Source organism: Delphinapterus leucas, chromosome 6, assembly GCF_059928025.1.
Source record: "Delphinapterus leucas isolate spDelLeu-1000000601 "Yukka" chromosome 6, BTC_Dleu_Yukka2, whole genome shotgun sequence".
Lineage (NCBI taxonomy): Eukaryota > Metazoa > Chordata > Mammalia > Artiodactyla > Monodontidae > Delphinapterus > Delphinapterus leucas.
In genome coordinates, this window is record NC_143134.1 from 95,787,004 (window position 1) to 95,808,268 (window position 21,265).

Genomic DNA, 21,265 nt, shown 5'->3' on the forward strand with positions numbered 1-21,265 from the left:
CACTAGAAATTGTGGGTTCCTAGTAATAATTAATTAGGTAATGAACCTTATATTTGCCTGTCAGTTTGGTGAGCATATTTTTCCAAAACCAGAGGTAATTAGAAAAGAAATCAGAATTTCTTTCCAAAACCAGAGATAATTAGAAAAGAAATCAGAATTTCTTTCTTTTTTTTTTTTTTGGCCTGCATGCAGGATCTTCGTTTTGGCACACGGGATCTTTCGTTTCAGCATGTGGGCTCTTCACTGCGGCACGTGGGCTTCTCTCTAGTTGTGGCATGTGCGTTTTCTCTCTCTAGTTGTGGCGTGCGGGCTCCAGAGTGCGTGGGCTCTGTAGTTTGTGGCAAGTGAGCTCTCTAGTTGAGGTGTACGGGCTCAGTATCTGTGGCGCACGGGCTTAGTTGCCCTATGGCATGTGGGATCTTAGTTCCCTAACCAGGGGTCAAACCCATGGTCCGTGCATTGGAAGGTAGATTCTTTACCACTGGGCCACAGGGAAGTCCCAGAAATCAGAATTTGCATCAGTGGGTAGGAATTATAAAATCTAAACACTATCAGAAAATTTAGGATATATTTTTATGAAATTTGAAGGATTTCTGTCAGAAACAACCATACACAGGAGAAATGAAGATCAACTGTACATCTTCTGTGATATCCCCTTTTTCTGTATGTATTAAATATCTCCTTATTGTAGAAATTTCAATGTATCCTGTTTTCAAAATTTTAAAAATTTCTAATAATAGTGCAACCTAGACATTTTAATTATATTATTTAATGGTTTTTAAGAACATGGGCATTGTAATTCAAGAGGATTAAATCCTGGTTCTGGCCCTTAAAAGTGCTGATTTTGAATATCAATTTATTTTTATTTAATATCCAACTTTTAAATAAGGGATATTATATTTTATACACAAAGAATTATTTGAGAAAAAGAAGAAATATTGGATATTAAGTGGGCTTTAGAACAACAGCCAGCAAACATCAGGTTCATAGTAGATCACAGCTATTCTTACTGACTACCCATTTATCTAGAAGGGTTTTGTTTTTTCTCTTAAACTTATTTCATAATGCATTATATATTTATTATTGTAGCAAAAAATGGCTCTTTACTTATCTTTTCATCATAGGTATCATCCCAGACAATTAAAAACTTCATTTAAACATGATTTGGTTGTCTGGCTAACAGTCTCTATTTTGAAAATAATGTACTTAAATATACAAATGACCACATATTTTCCATTTACATCTATTAAAATTATTACATAATAAATATTCTGAATTATTTTTCTTCATATTTTAGAGTATTTTCTAAAAGAAGGGTTCATTAAAAGTCTATTTGTCTTGAAGTATATGGATACATTTAGGGTTCTTCATTTACACAATCAAATTTAAACATACACTTCTGAAACAATCTTTTCTTTTTAACAATCTTTTTATAATGAATTAATAGACTTTATATTTAGAACAGTTTTAAATTCACAGAAAAATTGAGCAGATAGTACAGAGACTATCTCTCCCTCATACACATTTTCCCTACTAATATCATCTTGCATTGATATAGTACACTTGATACAATTAATAAACCATTATTGTTATATCATTATTAAAGTTCATTTTATTACTGATTTGTATAATTAGAATTTCTGAAAATAAATTAAATCTACAGATATAGCTTTGCTTATACATCTACCTATGCAAGGATGTACTTCAGCCTCACTCTGCCATGGAACAATGACACCATGCTTAAGGTATTTATATGAATAAATCAGCAGGTAACTCTCTTTTCATACATTTTAGTGCAATTATTCAATCAATTACTGAATATAATTTATTTATGCCATTGTATTAAGGGTCTTAAATTAGCTAAGACAAAATATAATCAGTGGCCATTAATTAAAGTATAAGTGCAAACTGTAACATTTGTAGTAATAGTAATAAAAAATAACAATAGTGCTAATAATAATTACACCTAACTTTTTTGAGAACTTACTTGTTACCAGATATATATTTTATATGCATTTCTTCATTTGAGTCTCTTAACATTATAAAGATTTAGCTTTTGGAATCTCTATTTTATACATAAACTGACACAGAGATTAAATAACTTGAGCAACATACAGCTAGTACACTATGGAAGTGGGATTTGAAACAAAACTATCTGATTCTAAAAACTATTATGCTATAGCCACAAATTTATGCTTACTTTTTCCCTTGTGCCAATGCCCCAAACTTCCTAAATTATTCTTCTGCGAACAAGAAGAAAGTGAACTAAAATTTTATTTATTTATTTTAAATTAATTTGTTTTATTTTTGGCTGTGTTTATTTTTATAACTTGTGAAAGTATTATAATATTATAATACTGAATAGTAAGGATTTTAAATGAGCAAAATGAATGCAGAATGTGATCCAGTGGGTACTAAATATTGCCTACTTTCTATATAATGGATCTTAAAAGAGAAAAGTGGTTCAAGCAGGTTATCCTTGATCCTAATTTTGAATTTATCTTTTCCTTTTTTTTAATACACTTAAAATTCTTTATAAAATATTTCAGTGTGTGTGCACCCGTGCTGGAAGTGACCACATCTTCCACAACTGAAAACAACATTTATATATACAGGTCATTTATTTCATTTGCCCAGACATAACTACCTGTATTGTTTCTCTGTAAACAACTGGAAATAATTCATCAATCTCAGAAAAAGTGGCTAATTTTTATTAATTAGTGATGGGTTTCTGCAACATGATAAACTGTCTTTCTACCATGTGTCTATAAGTAATTGAAAACTTCCCTTTAATAACACACAGAGCAAAATAACCATCACAAGCATTTTTGGTAGGTTTGCAAGCTAGAGCCTGAGAGTGTTGAAGAATATTTGGGAAAATATTTTTTTCAGTAACAAAATTAAATTAAGTTTGTAAAAGAGTTTCAAATCCTCAACTATCAAATAATAAGTAAATAATTAATTCCTGTGGTTGATGAAATAAGAAATAGCTGCATAAGCATATAATATGAGTGTGATTGTCAAAGGAAACATCTCAGGGATATAAACGTTGTTGACTCCTCAATGAGCTACAGGGAGATATATGAAACATATAGTAGGAGGCAATTGGGTTTATTAAAAGCATCTCAGGTCTACTTGGTTTTGTATTTAACTTTTTAAAATGTAGTCCTTGATAAATTGTTAAATATACTTAACAAATACATTTTAAAAGATAAATAATATGTAGATTATACCCATCTATGTCTTAAAGGCTCTGAGAGATAACAGTAGCTATGATTTATTAAGAAAGTATTTCAGTGATTATGTCAAGGACTTTGGTTATTACTTAAGGGTGGATATAAGACCTCACTTTTCAGAAAAGGAACCAGAGGAAATAAAATATAAGACTTAACAACATTGTTATCTCCTGCATAAGCAATGGAGAGTTACTGAAGGATTCATAGCAGAGTTCATGTCTGAGAGAAGTCTTGAAGGATAAGAATTTCAAGAGCTGGACTAGGTATGGGAAGAACATTTTGCGGAAGGGAAAAAAGAAAGCACTGTGTTATATATGTAGGAACATAGACATATTTGAATATTATTGAAGAAATGATTAGAAAGAAACATAAGTCAACTAATAAGTTATTTTGAAAATATGAGAGGGTGGTATTATTTGGGGAAAAACAAACAAACAAAATTATAATCATTCATTCACTCACTGAAAAAATAGGTATTTCAGTAAGTGCCAGTCATTGCAGTTATCAAATAAACTACAGTTTATTGGGGAATATAGATTAATAAACAGACCATTAAATTGTACTCTAGTAAATTCTACATTAAAGGTAAGTTTTTTTGAAGGACATAGGAACACATAGGATAGTCACCATTGTAAGGCATTTAGAAGTTATAAAGGAAGTTATGACTAAGCTCATTAAAATAGCTGGGAAACATTATTCAAAATAGCAGAAACAGGGCTTCCTTGGTGGCGCAGTTGGTGAGAGTCCGCCTGCCGAGGCAGGGGACACGGGTTCGTGCCCCGGTCCGGGAAGATCCCACATGCTGCGAAGCGGCTGGGCCCGTGAGCCATGGCCGCTGAGTCTGCGCGTCCGGAGCCTGTGCTCCGCAACGGGAGAGGCCACAACAGTGAGAGGCCTGAGTACTGCAAAAAAAAAAAAAAAAAAAAAAAGCAGAAACAGCATGTGCAAAGTATAGAAACTAACAGTGATCATGCTACATGCAAATCTTTCTATATGCCAGAAAACTGAGAATAAAGAATGTAGAGGGCTTCCCTTGTGGCGCAGTGGTTGAGAGTCCGCCTGCCGATGCAGGGGACATGGGTTCGTGCCCCAGTCCGGGAAGATCCCACATGCCTCGGAGCAGCTGGGCCCATGAGCCATGGCCGCTGAGCCTGCGCATCTGGAGCCTGTGCTCCGCAACGCGAGAGGCCACACAACAGTGAGAGGCCCGTGTACAGCAAAAAAAAAAAAAGAATGTAGAGTACTTTTTCAAAAAGAAAATTAAATACATGGGCTTTGGTATTTGATAGATCATGGTCCAAATCCTAAGACTTAATAATTAATTGTTAAGCCTTAGTCAAGTTAATTAACTTAAGTTTTTTCCTCTGTAAAATGGAGATAATAATAGTTGCTTTCTCCTGGGGCACTGCAGGAATTAAAGGGAATTATATAATTCATGCTCAGCTTCTTGCTCAGAGTAAATACTAGATGAATAAAAGTGGTGATGGTTGTTGTTATGAGCTATCTACACATGGGGGCCTTGTCTACTGGTCATGGCCTCCTTAGTTCTTAGAATAGTACCTGACACATAGTAAGTTATTAATGAGTGTTTCTGAATAAATGAATGTTCTTACTCAAATTATTATCACAGAATCCAAGGAAAGAAACTTCTGATACAGAGGGTGGCTAAGACTTTTAAATGCATCCATATAAGAACAATCCTGAAATATTATTTTCTTGGATTAAGAAACAAGTAAGTTACTGGTGGTGTCTATAGAAAATCATCAGTTGAGCAATAGTTGAGTAGGAATGAATGAGAAATGAAGCACTATATATACCCAGTATAGAAATATATTTCAAGCTATTTGACCAAAAAAAAGGAGGACAGAAATAGGACTGTAACTGAAGGAAGAGATATAGAATTTTGTTATTACTGTTTTTCTTTTCCTAAGTTTTAAACAGAGATATCATAGATGAATGAAGTCAGTGATGAGATAAAAGCGAGAGGATATAGATGGAGAATTATATGATAACTCAAGAAGCATCACATCCACTGTACCATAAGGAAGAAAAGAAACGGTGGGTAGATACAAGTATATTTGTAGATTTAGAGGTGGGGAGGAAACAGTTGCCTCAGCATGCCTGGGTTGCTCAAACTTTGAACATTTAAAAGCTGGACCATCCTTTGATCAGCTCTTATGAGATAATCTCTGAGCCCTTGAATTATTCTACTTGATAAGAATGTTTCTATAAGCTTGAGGGCTTGAGACAAGCTGTACCTAGTTAACCAAATAAATTTATTCTGTTAATGTAATTTATGATAAAAGGGTTATTTTTGCTGGAGTTGTGGATGTTAGCAGAGAGGGGATATGACTGGAATCTGAGTGGCTGAGATGGGCCCCAAGCACCAGCAGCAATGCATGAATCATAGTTTTCATCTTGTATTGACCAATCTGTTAGTCTCTGCTCTAAGGTTTCAGACAAAGGATGTAATCCATATCTTCCCTTAGAGGTAGATGTATGCCATATGCCTCAAAAAGACTAGATAAATAAACACAGCTAGCTTGGCAAAGTACCATACTCATCACTCAAAAACCATTCCTAATCACACACATAACTGAAGCTTATTCAGTGAAGTAATTGCTTTACAAGCAAAACAGTACTTTACTACAATGGTTTCATAGAGAGGAAATACATAACGATAGCATGAGTTCCTATATTCTTAATAAGGAGTCAGCAAACATTTATTTTCAGTAAACAGTCACATAATAAAATAAATATTTTAGGCTTAGTCAAAAGGAAACCGTTGTAGCTGATCAACTCTATTTTTCTAGACTGAAAGCTGCCAAAGACAATGCATAAACAAGTAAATATGAATGTGTTTCAATAAAAGTGTATTTACATAAACAAGCAGAGAGAGGGATATGACTCTCAGGTTGGATATGGTCCAGGTACCTTGGTTTGCTGGCCCAGGTACTAGATACTACATGTGCATTATCTCACTTAATTTTCACACCTATAGAAGTAGATATTTTTATTCCTCATTTAAAATAAGTAAACTGAGGAACAGATTGATTGAGCAAAATGTTATTCAGGTAATAAAAAGTAGATCTAGAATTTGTAACCATATTTTCTTGACTTGCTAACCATTATATTTATTAGTCTCTTCATCAAGTGGTTATCTTAGTCAAGATTAATATCAGCTCTAAATGACCAAAATCACAAAATAACAGCTTTATTTTTTATTTATTTATTTATTTTTGCGGTACGCGGGCTCTGCGGCACGTGGGATCCTCCCGGACCGGGGCACGAACCCGAGTCCCCTGCATCGGCAGGCGGACTCCCAACCACTGCGCCACCAGGGAAGCCCCAAAATAACAGCTTTAAAAAATTACAAATAAAGTCAGAAATTTGCCCCAGGACTGAAGTGAGAGAGAACAATGAAAAGACTGCCAAGTTTCTTTCATCTTGTCACTCTTGTGATTCTCATCAAGAACCTTTCAACTTGTGATTCAGGATTCCTACTCAAGCCCCAGCTATCATATCCATACTATAGTCAGAAGGTAAGAGAAAGGGAAAAAGAAGAGAGGAGAACAATGCTATTTGCATTAATGAAACTTCCCCCATGCTATATACAATGTTCCCATTTTTCTATGACCACAATCAAGAAACCTGGGAAATAAAGTCTTTATTCTAGACAACTACATGCTCAGGTAAAAGACATACATTTTGTACCTATAGAAGAAGGGCAGAATTGAAATGGGGGAACTGGCAGACAAGGAAGGTGTTGTATGTGGGTTTTACATAGGCTCTGCCATATAGTTTATACCACAGTCTAATGAAAAACACTCATAGGTGCATTAAATAATTTTCCTAAACCTGCGTAGTTAGTAAATGGCAGGTCCTGGAAATAAATCCAGCTAAGAATGATCTCTATTCCATATAATTTTCACTAGAGGAGTGATTTTTAAATATTTAAGAGTTTTCAAGATGACATAAGGATCTGACAAAAGCTATACTCCATAGAAAAACATTTGTACTAATAAGACTTCTTTTAAAACGTCTGAGGGCACTGTCTGTGAAACCAAAAACATAACATTACAGCAGTGATTCTTACAATGGTGTGAAAAAAAAATGGTAACTTGTTTTCCAGAGCTTAATCAGAATTTGTGTTGAGACAGTGGAGATGGATATATCTATGTTTATCTATTCCTAGGCTGCTGGTCCATGTTAGCAAGGCCCCAGAAGATGCAAGAGCCTTATTAAAGAGCTCTCCGTCAAGAAACCTGAACTATGTCTTGCTCCTCAAATTCTCTCAAATGCAAATGATTTAAGAACATGACATCAGATTTTAATGCACCTTTTTTCTTTGATGCTTTCACACAATTCAAAAAATTGACCCCAATATACAGTTTTAGGGGTGTGTGTGTGTGTGTGTCTGTGTGTATGGAATGTGAAAGGACACCTAGCTCTCTAACCTTCAAACATTTCTGAGAAATATAAACATTCTAATTATTAACCATTTTTTAAGATTAGGAAATTGAAGAAGGTGTAGGTGGAAGGAAATAGCTTTCCTCAGATCTCAGAAGCAAATGAACCAATACTAAATCTTCAATCTCAGTCAATGGTTTGCTTTTACATTAAAAGCAGGTCAAATCCTAAATTGTTGCACTTTCCCTAAGTAATAAATTACTTATATGCATTCAAGAAAGCATGGGAGTAGTTAACATTAGTCTGTCTTGGAAAAAAACTATATATGCAAATAAGATATTTACAAGGGAACTTTGACTGTAAACACTGTGATTATCTTGGTAACATTCTATTATATCCATTTTAAAACTGGGTCATAATTTTTCACTGAGGCATGAAAGCATTACTTCTTTTTCCTTCCTTTAGGATACAGACAGTTCGGTCATATTTTGACATTGCACTTACCCAGAGAAAATTATGGGGAATTAAATGTAAAAGCTTTCCTGCCCACAAACACCGCCCGCCCCCGCCCACCCCCCCACCACACACACACACCAATCCCCTGGAGTTCTTGCTTTTCAGAGAAAATCATATGGAATTAAATAGTGTTGGGGTTAGAAGGAGCATTGAAGGTTACCTACTTAAACCACCTTCCTGAAGCATGAATTGAATACTTGATTATAAGGAATGACAGTTGTAACAAATATAATTTTAAGGAAAAACAGTTAAGATTCTAGAAGAGTTTCTGTATATAACAATGAAAGCAGAGGAATTTTCATAAAAACTTTTAATCCATTAAGGCCAGGACAGTACCACAGCTTTCCTCTCCCATTCAAAACTACAGAGATTTTGGTACACAGATAAGGATGATGATAAAAAGAAAAAGCCAAAATCCTTGGGAGGCAGCTGCCACCCAAGTAAGAGGGAATGATTTGAAAATCTCAAAGAGAATACATAGGTTACATAGCCTGCCCCATTGGTGACTTCTATATATTGTTCATTTACTTATTTTTAGAATGGTGGTGGTGGTAGTAGGGGATAAAGTACAAGGGAAGGAAAATCAGGACATTGACAAAAGAAAGACCAGAAAGGTAGATCGGGCCTTTTGTGCTGATAAATCATATGAGGGAAGTTTTCTCTTTCTTGTAGGGAATTAAATCTTATAATTGATCCATAAGTATAGTCTCACATCTATGTCCTAAAGATATTTAAGTAAGAAAAAAGTATATTTAGAGGGTGTTGAAAATATATTTATTAAAAGTAGCGGGAGTGCAAGTTTTTTTTGTTGTTTTGGCTGCATCGGGTCTTGGTTGAGGCACACGGGATCTTCGTTGAGGCATGCGGGATCTTTTTCATTGCAGTGCGTGGGCTCTTCATTGTGGTGCACGGGCGCGCAGGCTTCTCTCTAGTTGTGGCATTCGGGCTTTCTCTCTCTAGTTGTGGGGTGGGGGCTCCAGGTCATGTGGACGTTGTAGTTGTGGTGCGCAGGCTCCAGAGCACGAGGACTCTGTAGTTTGTGGCACGTGGGCTCTCTTGTTGAAGCGCGTGAGCTCAGTAGCTGTGGCATGTGGGATCTTAGTTCCCTGACCAAGGATCAAACCCACATCCCCTGCATTGGAAGGCAGATTCTTTACCACTGGACCACCGGGACAGTCCCTGGGAGTGCAAATTTATTATTGCTCTCTTATACCTGCCTTCTGCATAGAGTATAGCTGTACAATTTGGACAGAGTAAATATCACATTCACCTGGAAAAATCTTCTGACAATACTTGTAGTTCCTAAGATAGAATTCATACTTTTTTTTTCTCTCTTATGTTACAACATTCAAGTGTATGTTCTCTATGTTTCTGTATGGTAGTTAGTTGTATGTAAGCTTGGCTCCTTCAATGGATCAGTAGGTGACGGGGCCTCACCTACTGATTTTGTTTAATGAGGCACCACCCTCACAGGTATCAAGAACATAGCACAGTGCAAAGAATGGCATCAGCACTAAAAACCTTCTGAAGAAACACTTGAAATTTGATTGTAAGATGCTTTGATAGATAAGGGAAGAGTGATAGAATGGAAACTAGCGAAGATTTTACTGCACTAATTTTCTGGTACCAAACTTTTACTTGAACTATCTTTTCCATTAAATGTTCCATCTTAATGTGTCAAGGAATTCCAAAGTTTTAGATATAAGTTTGTTAGATTCCAGTGTATTTATTATCTATTTTATATCAGTTCCAAACTTATCTGAACAATACAGTCAATTAGCTAAGTTTTAAACATACAAAAAAGTATTAGGGAATTATATTCTTGTATCATTTCTTCTCTCCAATTATCTCCCAAACTTTGACCCTGAGCCTGTACCCATTCTCAGTTAATCCGGTCTGGAATTTGTATTGGATTCTTCCTTGTACTTGGGCAAATATTTTAACTTCTTTTAATATCAGTTACCTCTTCTATATAATAAGGTTGCTGTAAGGATTAAATTATATCATCCATGTAAATGCTTAGCCAAGTGCCTGGAACATAAAAAATAAATAAATAAAAACAATGAAATTTAACCTATTATTATTATTACTATCAGTATTGATACAGCTGTTGCTGCTGCTGTTACTACTACTTCTATTACTAATTTCTAAACCAGAAAATAGGTACAATTTTAGCCTCCTGGTTTGGGTATGCAGTGCTGCAATATTTATTTTCACTCACTTATTCTCTTAACCTTCCTCCTTGCATCTCTTTTCTCTTTTCTCCAGGTCGAACCACCAAGATCTATGAAATGAACCTTGGCTTCAGGAGACCTCAGAGCAGGATTACCTTTTCATGGGGTCTTTTATGGCCCTGAGTTCATGTAGTCAAGCCAGGCTGTCTAACTGGTTAAGCCAGGTGAAAGCCAGCAGTAAACAAGGCAGCCTAGAGAGTACCAATTTTAGAATTGTTTAAAGCTACAATTCACATTATTGTTGTGTAAATAAATTATTTGGGAGAATTGCAGAGAGGGCAGGTGTCTGTATCTAAGTCAGTGATTCTGAAGCAGCATGATTTTGCTACCCAGGGAACATGTGACAATATTTTGAGGCCTTTGGTTGTCAAAAGATAGAAGGGAGGTATGACTGTCACCTAGTGTGTAGAAGCCAGAGATGATGCTAAACATACTACATTCACAAAACAGCCCTGCACCAAAAAGAAATATATGACACAAAATGTCAACAGTGACAATGTTGAGAAACTGATCTAAGCTGAGGCATATCAAAAGAAAGCATTATACAGGGAAGCTAGAGTTGAGAGCAGCTTTGGGTGAAAATCAACAGCTTCAGCAAAAACTTCTGAGAAAAATATACATTTTCAAAAGCTATAAAACTGTTGAATCAGTAGAGTGGCTGCCGGATAGTGCTGCACTAGAACGAAATAAACAGAAAACTACAATAAAATTATATCTGTGACATAATGAAAGGGTAGATTTAGCAAAAAGGCACAGGGAAAAGAGGAGAGAATTAGAGAATGGAGGGAAAGGTGCTGGTAGAAGAAAATTATTGGCAAGATGGTGGAGGAAAAGATTCACCTTCTTCTTTGCCTCATCTCTAACCTTCAAGAACACTTTGTGATTGTTTCAAAGCCCTGGGATAAGGGACCAGAACTCTGGGCTGGAATGTGTTTTCTCAATGCCTAGTTGCTTGAGGCAGATTTAACTTCAGATAATGGAAAACCATCTCTTTAATCTGAGGAGCAATAGTGCCCATATCTGAGCTCAAGCTCAACTACATGGAGCCTTGGTTCTTTCTATTCCCTTTTATGTACAGTGGGTCTCCTTCGTTTTATCCACTACCAACAGAAGAATCAAATTTTAGTGATATTTATGACATATCTGTTCAGTAATAAGGACCCCTAGGATCTTTTCCACTTCCCACTCTTCTAAAATCCATTTTGTTGGTCAGGACAACTCATATTCCATTGGATGAAATCCAATCATATAGTCCCTCTTAAATGTAAGAAAGGAAGATAAATGATAAACGTAGACTGGCTATAATCTCACAAGGAATATGAACAATGACTGGTGATAGTCTAGTAAACTAATTGGTAACATATTCACTGAGAACTGAATCTATCATGGGGTATGTGTGTGTGCGGGGGGTGCCCATCAAGTATAATCTCTCACTTAACAGTTTCTGCCCAAATATCAAAGAATTTGGTTTTAGTATTAAATCTTAATTGTCTTTTTTTTCTCTTGTATATGTGGGTTCAATTTTACTCTTATTGACTTGTTGGAAGGAAAGAAACCACCATTACAAAATCGGAGATCATTTTGCTCTTAACAACAGTGAAAACAATGCTTCAAAATAAAAAAGAACCACACACACACACAAAAATACTGCTTGGTCTTAGCAAAAAGATTGCCAGACTCCAGTCAGCACGCAAGAAGGGCCCTCTGAGAAGTTCCTCTTTTGCTGCTGCACAGACATAATGGGTCTGGGATCCCGACTTCAAGTGCAGCCAAGAAAGAGGAGATGATATATGGCTATATTGATCATCACACAAACATTTTTAGTGTATTAATTTGCACAAAACTCTCTTGCAGTTTCTAATCTCTGCGAATGTCAAGGTGATTTCAATATCACTAATTCAAGAGATAAACTCTAAAGATTAGTAGGTACAGAACCAAAAGCAAAAGCAAATATTTCCACTATTACCTCCAGTTGTTTGATATGATTAGTGCTCTGTTCAAACAGCTATATAATATGCAAAACAAGTTTGAGAAGCACATGATAATTCTAATAATACACAAATTAGAGAGTAAGCTTTTAAATATTTTCCTTATTCATGAAGTTATTGCTCCAAAAGGCTTACTTTGATATTCATCCTAAATGTTCTCTGGCACTTTGAACATTCAGACATTCTTGAGAATTTTAGCAGCATTTTTGAAATAAAATTCATGACATTATTCATGAATGCAAAATTCCCCATACTGTATATGAGGAGAAATCTTCTAAGAAAAAATACCAACATCTGAAGATCCTATGAATTAAATGGAAGAACAATCCTAATGCTAATTATCAGTCTTAAGGAAACACAGCCAATTTTTTTAGAATATAAAATGTCAACTGCAAGTTATGTTGAAGAGAATGAATCGTATAGAGTTGGGCCTTGCTTTAAATCACAACTTTGGCTCATATACGTTTGTTCATTTATTCAACAAATATGCCTCACCTTCAAGCACTGTGCTGCAAAACTACAGGCAGACTGTTTAACTTCTCTAAGCTTTTGTTTCATTACTTTAAAAAAAATGGTTAATATTATCTATAACCAGGCTGACTGTAAAACCTGTATTAATACTCAGTGTAAAAGGGGAAACAAAATGAATATAAGATTCCTATTTTGCTTTGAATATGTGATCAAATTTCCAAATCTTAGATTAAGAAACAGCACATACGTCTTTAAAATGAGCTGATCGTGACAGTGAAGAATTTAAAATAGTTTCACAGTAGTAGATTTCTTCTGTAAACTGAAGAGCAGTATAACTCTAATAGAATGAATATCATCATTTTGGTGTAAGAAAGTGGTTAAATCGATCTCAATCTCTCCACGCTGGTTGCAGAAGTGCCTCATATTTATGCTTCTTATTAGTTTTATTTTTTAAAGCTCTGTAATATTTACCCTCATAAACCAGCTAGTTTTCCAAACATATGACAACATACAAGATGCTTCTTTTGTGGAGCAACGTAGTCAGCCACAGGCTGGGTCAGAACAGCTCCACTCCAACAGTTGAGTACAGACATCAGTCTAGTCTCCCAATCCCTACATTGTACATTCCTAAGTAATATAGTGACATTTCTTTTTTCTTTCTTTTGCTATTTTTTTTCTTTTTCTTTTAACCAGTGGAAATTATTTTAGGAAGAACATAAACCCTTTGAGAAAAGGAAAAATTGTTTGCTTATGTCTTTTCCTCCTAGGAAGTTTCCTGACCGCCAAATAAATTTGACTATATGCTGCCTAAAGGTGATCTCTGTATACTACTGGACCATCTTTACGAGGGTATAAAGACCCTGTGTATACTTATTCAAGGAGGGATAATACCTGTCTCCCCTACATTTTATAACTGAGAAGAGCCACTTAATTCTTCCTGGAACAAAGATGATTTCTTGAAAATTTTTAAATTGAATATACAGAAATTAGAGACAACAAAGGGGAGAAAATCCCAAATCACCTATGGTTAGTTAGACCACTAATTACAAATGTTTCAGTGCTATCACATGTGCTTCACATCACACACACACCACCGCCACCACCACCACCACCAACATGACAGATACGACGAAAGCCTCCTGTGTTCTATTTTACCTTCCTATTAGTGTCCCTTCTCCAAAGTATTTTTTTCCTGTCTATATTTTCATAATTTTTCTACTAAATATATAGTCATGAAAAAGATATCATTTTGAATGATAATGTATCATTTTCCAACATGCCTCAGTCACTTGATATTATGTAATTCATTTTAACTTCATGCAATGTTCCATTTGCAAAAATTCCATAATATCTTTATTCAATTCACTATCCATGGTGTATAGGTTATTTCCATTACTCTTGATATTTAGTTCTGCAATGGATCCTGGTGCATATGTATAAGACTTTCTCTATGGTATCCAACTAAAAGTGGATTTATTGGGTTATTAATAATTTATACTTTCAGCTTCACAAAATATTGTTAATTGCTCTTCAGCTCGTTTTTCCAATTTAGGCACTCATGGGAATTGCTTTTTGTTCCTCAGTTGGTATTGCCAAACTTACTAATTTTTGCCCTCTGATAGATTTGAAATAGATTATTGTGTTTTAATTTTCCTTGTATTTATTTCATGCAAAGTTGAGTATTTTTAAAAAATCCTTATTGACTCTTCTGATTTCCTCTTACTCAGTGGCAATTCTTATACTTTTCCTTTTTCTATTAGCCTATTTTTATCATGTAGTTTTTAAAAAAAATTCTGAATATACATCCATTTCATACATATATATGTGGATATATATATATATCCACATATACATAATATCATGTCCTACTCTATGACTTGTCCTTTAGCCTTGTTATATTGTATCTTTCACCCCCCAAAATTGCTTTTGATATAGCAAAATACATCAATACTTTATTTTGTGAACCATGCTTTCTATAAAATGCTTTTAAAAAGTTTTTCTACTGGGCTTCCCTGGTGGCGCAGTGGTTGAGAGTCCGCCTGCCGATGTAGGGGACACGGGTTCGTGCCCCAGTCCAGGAAGATCCCACATGCCGCGGAGCAACTGGGCCCGTGAGCCATGGCCGCTGAGCCTGCACGTCCGGAGCCCGTGCTCCGCAACGGGAGAGGCCACAGTAGTGAGAGGCCCACGTACCGCAAAAAAAAAAAGCACAATAAGGGCATTAACATACTACCTCTTTATGCATGTAACTCAAGTATTTTCCTTTCCACTTGTTGGAGTCAAATCACATTTATTTATGGAGTTCAAGTATAAGAAAGAGGGAATATGTTATTTTACTTGCTGAAATTATGGCCAGTGCTTTGAGACACATATTTAGGATACAACTGAGAACTGAAACAGACTGTAGGTACTTCATCTATCTCTGAGTCATATCTGTCATATGCGTATTGAATAAAATTTCTATTACTATGATATTAAAGGGTAAAACAGATTTTAGGGGACACGTACATCAATCTTGGCACCAGTAGGAGTCAGTGCTTATTAAATGAGTGATTATCATGTAAGGTAAAGGATAGTTCACTCAACCAAACATATGTCATGATTTATTATATGATTTTCTCGGGTAAAATGCTTTACTCATCTTCTGAAGAAATCAGTGTATGGAAGGGGACATTGACATTGGACCATGTCAGCTGAGTAGACCAAGGGTGATTGAGCTATAGGATGATCAATGACCTATGTGTCCTGGAATAAAAGGCAATACCCAGCTAATACTTACTAGCTGAGACAATGAAATATGTTCTCCAGGATTTGACCTGGGAGTTGAGATACGACTTGCTTGTTGGCAGCATGCCAGAAAGTGTAGCTGAATCATGTCAGTGGCAGAACACAAGAACGAAGGTTTTCAAACTGCTGAGCTGAAGTTCCCAGAGCTACTTTTGACTTCAGAACCAGCAATACTAAGAGCATCGAATAAAATAATAGAACACTACCACATTACACCAAATAAATAAATAAATAACATTGGCAATACAAAGCATATATAATGAACTTTCATATATCATTTATAGCTTGTTTCTATAAACCATCCATGGTAGGCTGAATGTAAGTCAGAGTTATCAGAGATGAACAAAATACACACTAAGGCAGGCTTTCTGAATTATGTAGATTGTTCTTTTAAAAGGTAGTACAAGATTTATTCTTAACAAAAGGGCTAAAGAAACTTGGCTTTCTGACTTATGAAAGATCTTAGAAACAACCAGGAACTCTGGGATAGAAACAACTGTTTCCCCAAGATACCAATGATAGGATTTTTATCATAGCATAAGGTGACCTAGAAACTTTTCTAGATTACTAGGACCAGGCATATTTCATTGTCAGAAAGTTCTTCCTTATTTTAACCTGAAATCTGCCTGTTACCATTTCTCCATCCTTTCCTCTTAGGAATTTTCTGGACTTCTAATTAAGTCTTACCACATGCACCCTAAGATCAGCTCTATACATTCCTGGGGCATTTTTATGGGGTATATATTTCTGTCTCTTTTGCTCATAGAAGCAAGGTCAAATAAAATGATGCTATGCTTTAAGGAAAAAAGTGTATCTACTCATCACAACTAAGGTCAATGATGAAGAGAGCAGAATTGTTCCCCCCAAAATTAGGTTTCCCCAGAGTTCATTGAAATTGTCTATTTTAATTTACACAGAAAGAAATATAAAAACCTGATAAAGTTGTCCACATCAGTAGATAATAGAAATCTCTCCCCTTTGTTATTTTTACAAAAGTATGAACAAAGTAGCAATTTACTATTTATAGAACAAATTACTATTAGTAATTATTGCGGTAAATACAAGGCTCAAAGTGTCAAGCAGGACTTCACTAAATTCTAGTGAATTTGTTAAAAAATGCAGATGGGGGGAGATATGGAAGATGATATACATCTAAATATTTGCTTAGAAGGAATTTATTTCTTATGAAATCAAAGATTTCCAATTTCTAATGTGATCTCAAAGAAAGTGACAGCCCATTGGTTATTCCTATATTCTCATCCTTAAATCCTTTCTTCTTCTACTTCTGCCTTGGGTTAACCATCCTCTTCAAGAACTCAAATCCTGTGGATGAGGATATCAACCTTCCACTTAGCTGCCATGTCTCTACTGATAAAAGCTAAACAAGTAACAGTGACTTGAACTCAGAAGTATACATCAAGCCACTGTTAACATCTTTCATTACTGGAGAGAGTACTGTGAAGTAACAAATTACCCCCTCTGCTCAGTCATCCTCCTCACCTTTGATTCAATCACACAGTTTTGGTACTCAGTTACAATAGATCTAATAAAAAGAAAATTTTATTTTCACTCAATAATTCCTTTTGCTTTTCTAAGGTATTACATCTCTCTGTGCAAATTTCATTCCCTATGATTTCTCTCTGATTGCTTCTTGGATTAGCAAAGCAAATTCCTTTGTAATTATCGACTGATATCATTATTAAAAAGCACACCACTTTTTCAATACAAATTATAGGTTATGTCCATTGTATAAGTGTATTTCAAAATATAGTATTTACTCATACTGAATTGGATTGGTCACTGAATCTATGATTTCTCAATCTTTGTATTATAATGAAGTAGACAAGGGGCCCCTGGAAGTTATAAAATTTCTAATTTGCTTTGATCTTTAGAGAGGAAAATTTTAAAAAGAAAAAGTGATTTTGTTCTGCCTGATGACAAGATTTATTGTCTATGTTTATACTTTTCAGTATGTAATGGTGATAAAAACTGAAGACAGAATGTGATGTCATTTTGGCAGAACAGTATAATAAATGAGATAATCACTCAATTAAATAAAGATATCATATAAAGTTGGAAGCCTTTTCTGATTTTCCAGTTATATATGCATAGGTCCCATAACACACAGTATATTCTTACATGCATACAAACATACATGTATGTATAATATATATCCACATATATAATACATCCATACATTATGTATTTAAAAAGATATTTCAAACACTAAAGACAACAATTATAATTTAGATTATTTTGAATTCACCCATACCCAACAGAGAAATAAAATTTGCTAATTGCAGATAAGAAATCTGAGTTTCTGATAGGTAAAATATTTTGTACAAAGAACCCAGGAGGTAGGACTAAAGCTAGACTTTGAAATCAGATTATTTTTCCTCTAGAGCTAGAGAAGTTTCTATCATGCAATTATTTTTATTAAATGTTTGTTGAATTTCATAGTGAATGGCAAGTTCTGGCACTCATGAAACTTAAAAGTAGTACTTTTCGTGATGATGATACAGTGTTAAAGAATATTGAAAACGGTCATAGTAAAGTTTTATATATTCAGTCAAATAAATCAAGATATTCATCTTGGCTGAGAATAAAATATTGAATTGGTGAGAATTAATTCATATACCTATTATGGAAGACACACTCTAGGGTGGTCCCCATGATTCACACACCCTAGAATCCATGACTTTGTGTAATCTCCTCCACTTGAGTTTAGGTAGGACATGTAACTAGTTATCCAAAATGGTGACTGTCCCTGGTGGGCCTGACCTAATCAGAGAAGCCCTTTAAAACAGGGTATAGGGATCAGAGACTCAACTAAGCAGAGATACACTATCTTTGCTGCTGGCTTAGAATAAACAAGCTGCAAAGAAATGGATTCTTCCTATACTCTTAGGATGCTTGGAAGTAGATTTTTCCCTGGTCAAACTCCCAGATGAATATGCAGCCTGGTCAATGTCTTGGTTTCAGCCTTGTGATACTCTTAGCAGAAAACCCACATAAGTCTGCACCCAGATTTCTAACCTACAGAATATGTGAGATAATAAATAGGTGTAATTTCAAGCTCTGAAATTTGTAGTTATTGTTACATAGCCATAGATAACTAATGTACCTATGTAAATAAATAATAATGAATGAAAGGCAGGGTTGAGAAAGAAAAGGAGCATTTTTATAATTTTCAAGATTTATAATTATAAAAGTTTTATGCATTTGAAATATATAAATGAATGTGCTACGTTAAAAAACAAAAGCTTGGATTCATGAAGTCGTTGTTGAACCCTCAAATCCTCTATTAATTTAAAAGTCTGATGAAGAAAGAAAGGAAAGAGGAAAGTCTAATTTATAACTTTCAGATCACATAATAGAGGAAGAAAGTGAGACATCTGCATTCCTACTGAACTTTAGTGGAGTAAAAACACCATTTATTATATTTATGAATTCTAAGGGTCTGCCATTTAAACTGGGTACAGCGGAGATGGCTTGACTCTGCTTCAGAATGTCTGCAGACTCAGACAAAAGACTCAAAAGTCTCAAAAGGTAGGAGTTGTAATAACATGAAGACTCATTCCTTTACTTGACGGAAAGATGATGCTGGACATCAGATGGGTGGCCTCAGTTCTTTTACACATGGGTTTTTCCAGGTTGTCTCTCCACATAGCCTACTATGGGATTCTTCGGGATCTGATGGCTGGGTTCCAAGTGTGAATATCAAGAGAGTATGAGTGTGAGAGCATGAGGGAGAACAGAATCATGCCAGGGAGAAGCTGCATGCTATGTTCTTTTTAAAACGTAGCCTTGTAAGTCACATAACATAACTTTCACCATGCTCCATTGTTTAGAACAGTCACAAGCCTACCCAGTTCATGCGGAAGGAAAATAGACTCAATCCACTGGTGGGGGCCTGCAATGTTCTTAAAAAACAAGTGGGACCATAAATATTTCTTTAGACTTTTTGGAAAAGACAATCTCTCACTTGTGTATTTTCTGTTCTCTGTAAATCTATATTTGGATCTAGGATTTATTTGACAGGGACTAAGAAACTATTGTCACTTATATATTATGTAATTCATTAAAATGCTAATTTTAACTACTGCAGAACAGTTATTTTAAATTTAAAAAAGAATCTGCAAAAATATGTGTCCTTTAAACCAAGGTACCTTCAAATCCTTATGAATTACAGGGACTCCTTGTCTGTTGTTTCCTTTATAAATTTGTTATGCTTCCTGTAGTTTCTGCTCCTAAACTACATTCATCTTTACCTCTCAAGGATGTGGTGTATCTTACTTTAAAAACTGTTTCCTAAAGGATAATTTGCATGTTCATAACATGAAATCTAGTCAAAGACCTATTTTTTTTAAGGAGAATGTTCTCCATAATTTTATGGGAATTACCCTTTCAAGATTGGCCTTACCCAATCTGCTTACATTTGCAAAGGCATCTAAGCAATATTCTATGAACATAACACACATTTGGCTGTCTCCTTATCTTCCTTTGTTCTAATCTCCATTTACGAAACAACTTGCACTCTATCTTTGTTATTGAGAATACTAGCCACCATATTTTGGTTCCTACATTATTTAGCCTTTCCCACATGTATTCATTTCTCCATCACACAGAGATGAATTCTTAGTTGTATCTCCAGTGCTTATTATAATATAATACACTATAACATAACAATTAAAATCCTAGACAGTCAAGTGCTTAATTCTCTGGCTACCAGGTCACATATGCTTACTCTGCCTAAGTCTCTGGAATTTGCTTCTACAGCAGATTTACCTACCTTTTACAACTAATTTTTTCTCAATCAGATTTGGTGGGATTTGAAACAACTCTGTTGTTTATTTTCCATTTCAAGTACCCAGGTGCACATGCATGCACATACACACACACACACACCATTAGAAATACTCATAATGGAGAGGTCTTTTGCTCAGTTAATCAATAGCAGTAAATATTGTTTAATTGAGGCCTGTGAAATACAAGCAGAATTTGTATAGTCACTGAATTTCAGTGCCTTAACATCCACATATGTACAGGCACACAAAATCATTTCTTGATAACAAAAACTGACTTGGAAAATAACCACGTTTTGGACAACCCACATTCACACATTAATTCAGGGATCTAAGTTGATAGACTCTGCCATTTTCAATGCATGGATTTTAAGATCAGCCTGGGAGTTCACACTGAAGTTGGCCAGAAGGGAAAAGACCATGGGAGAATAAAAAGGAATTTCAATGTTGTAGTCCTGTAATTGATGCACATCACTACTGTTTATATTCCATTGACTATAACTCAGTCACATGAAAATTCCTAAGTACAAAAGAAATACATAATGGGCAGCCATCCAGTAACAACTCTATGCTACAGAAGGGAGTAATGATTGGGGCTAAGTAAGGTTCAAATTCTGTTCAACTATTTTACTGGAAGAACTACTCTTAAAACAAGATATGTCTGTATTCTGTATTGCAAAATAAACAGGCACCTCAAAAATTATATTTTGAATATGCATTTTTACCACAAATTAGAGACTTTACCACAAATTAAATAGCCACAAGGCATATTTTCTAAGGCAGACTTAGCTTTAGTATTAAGCTAATGATTTCACTGT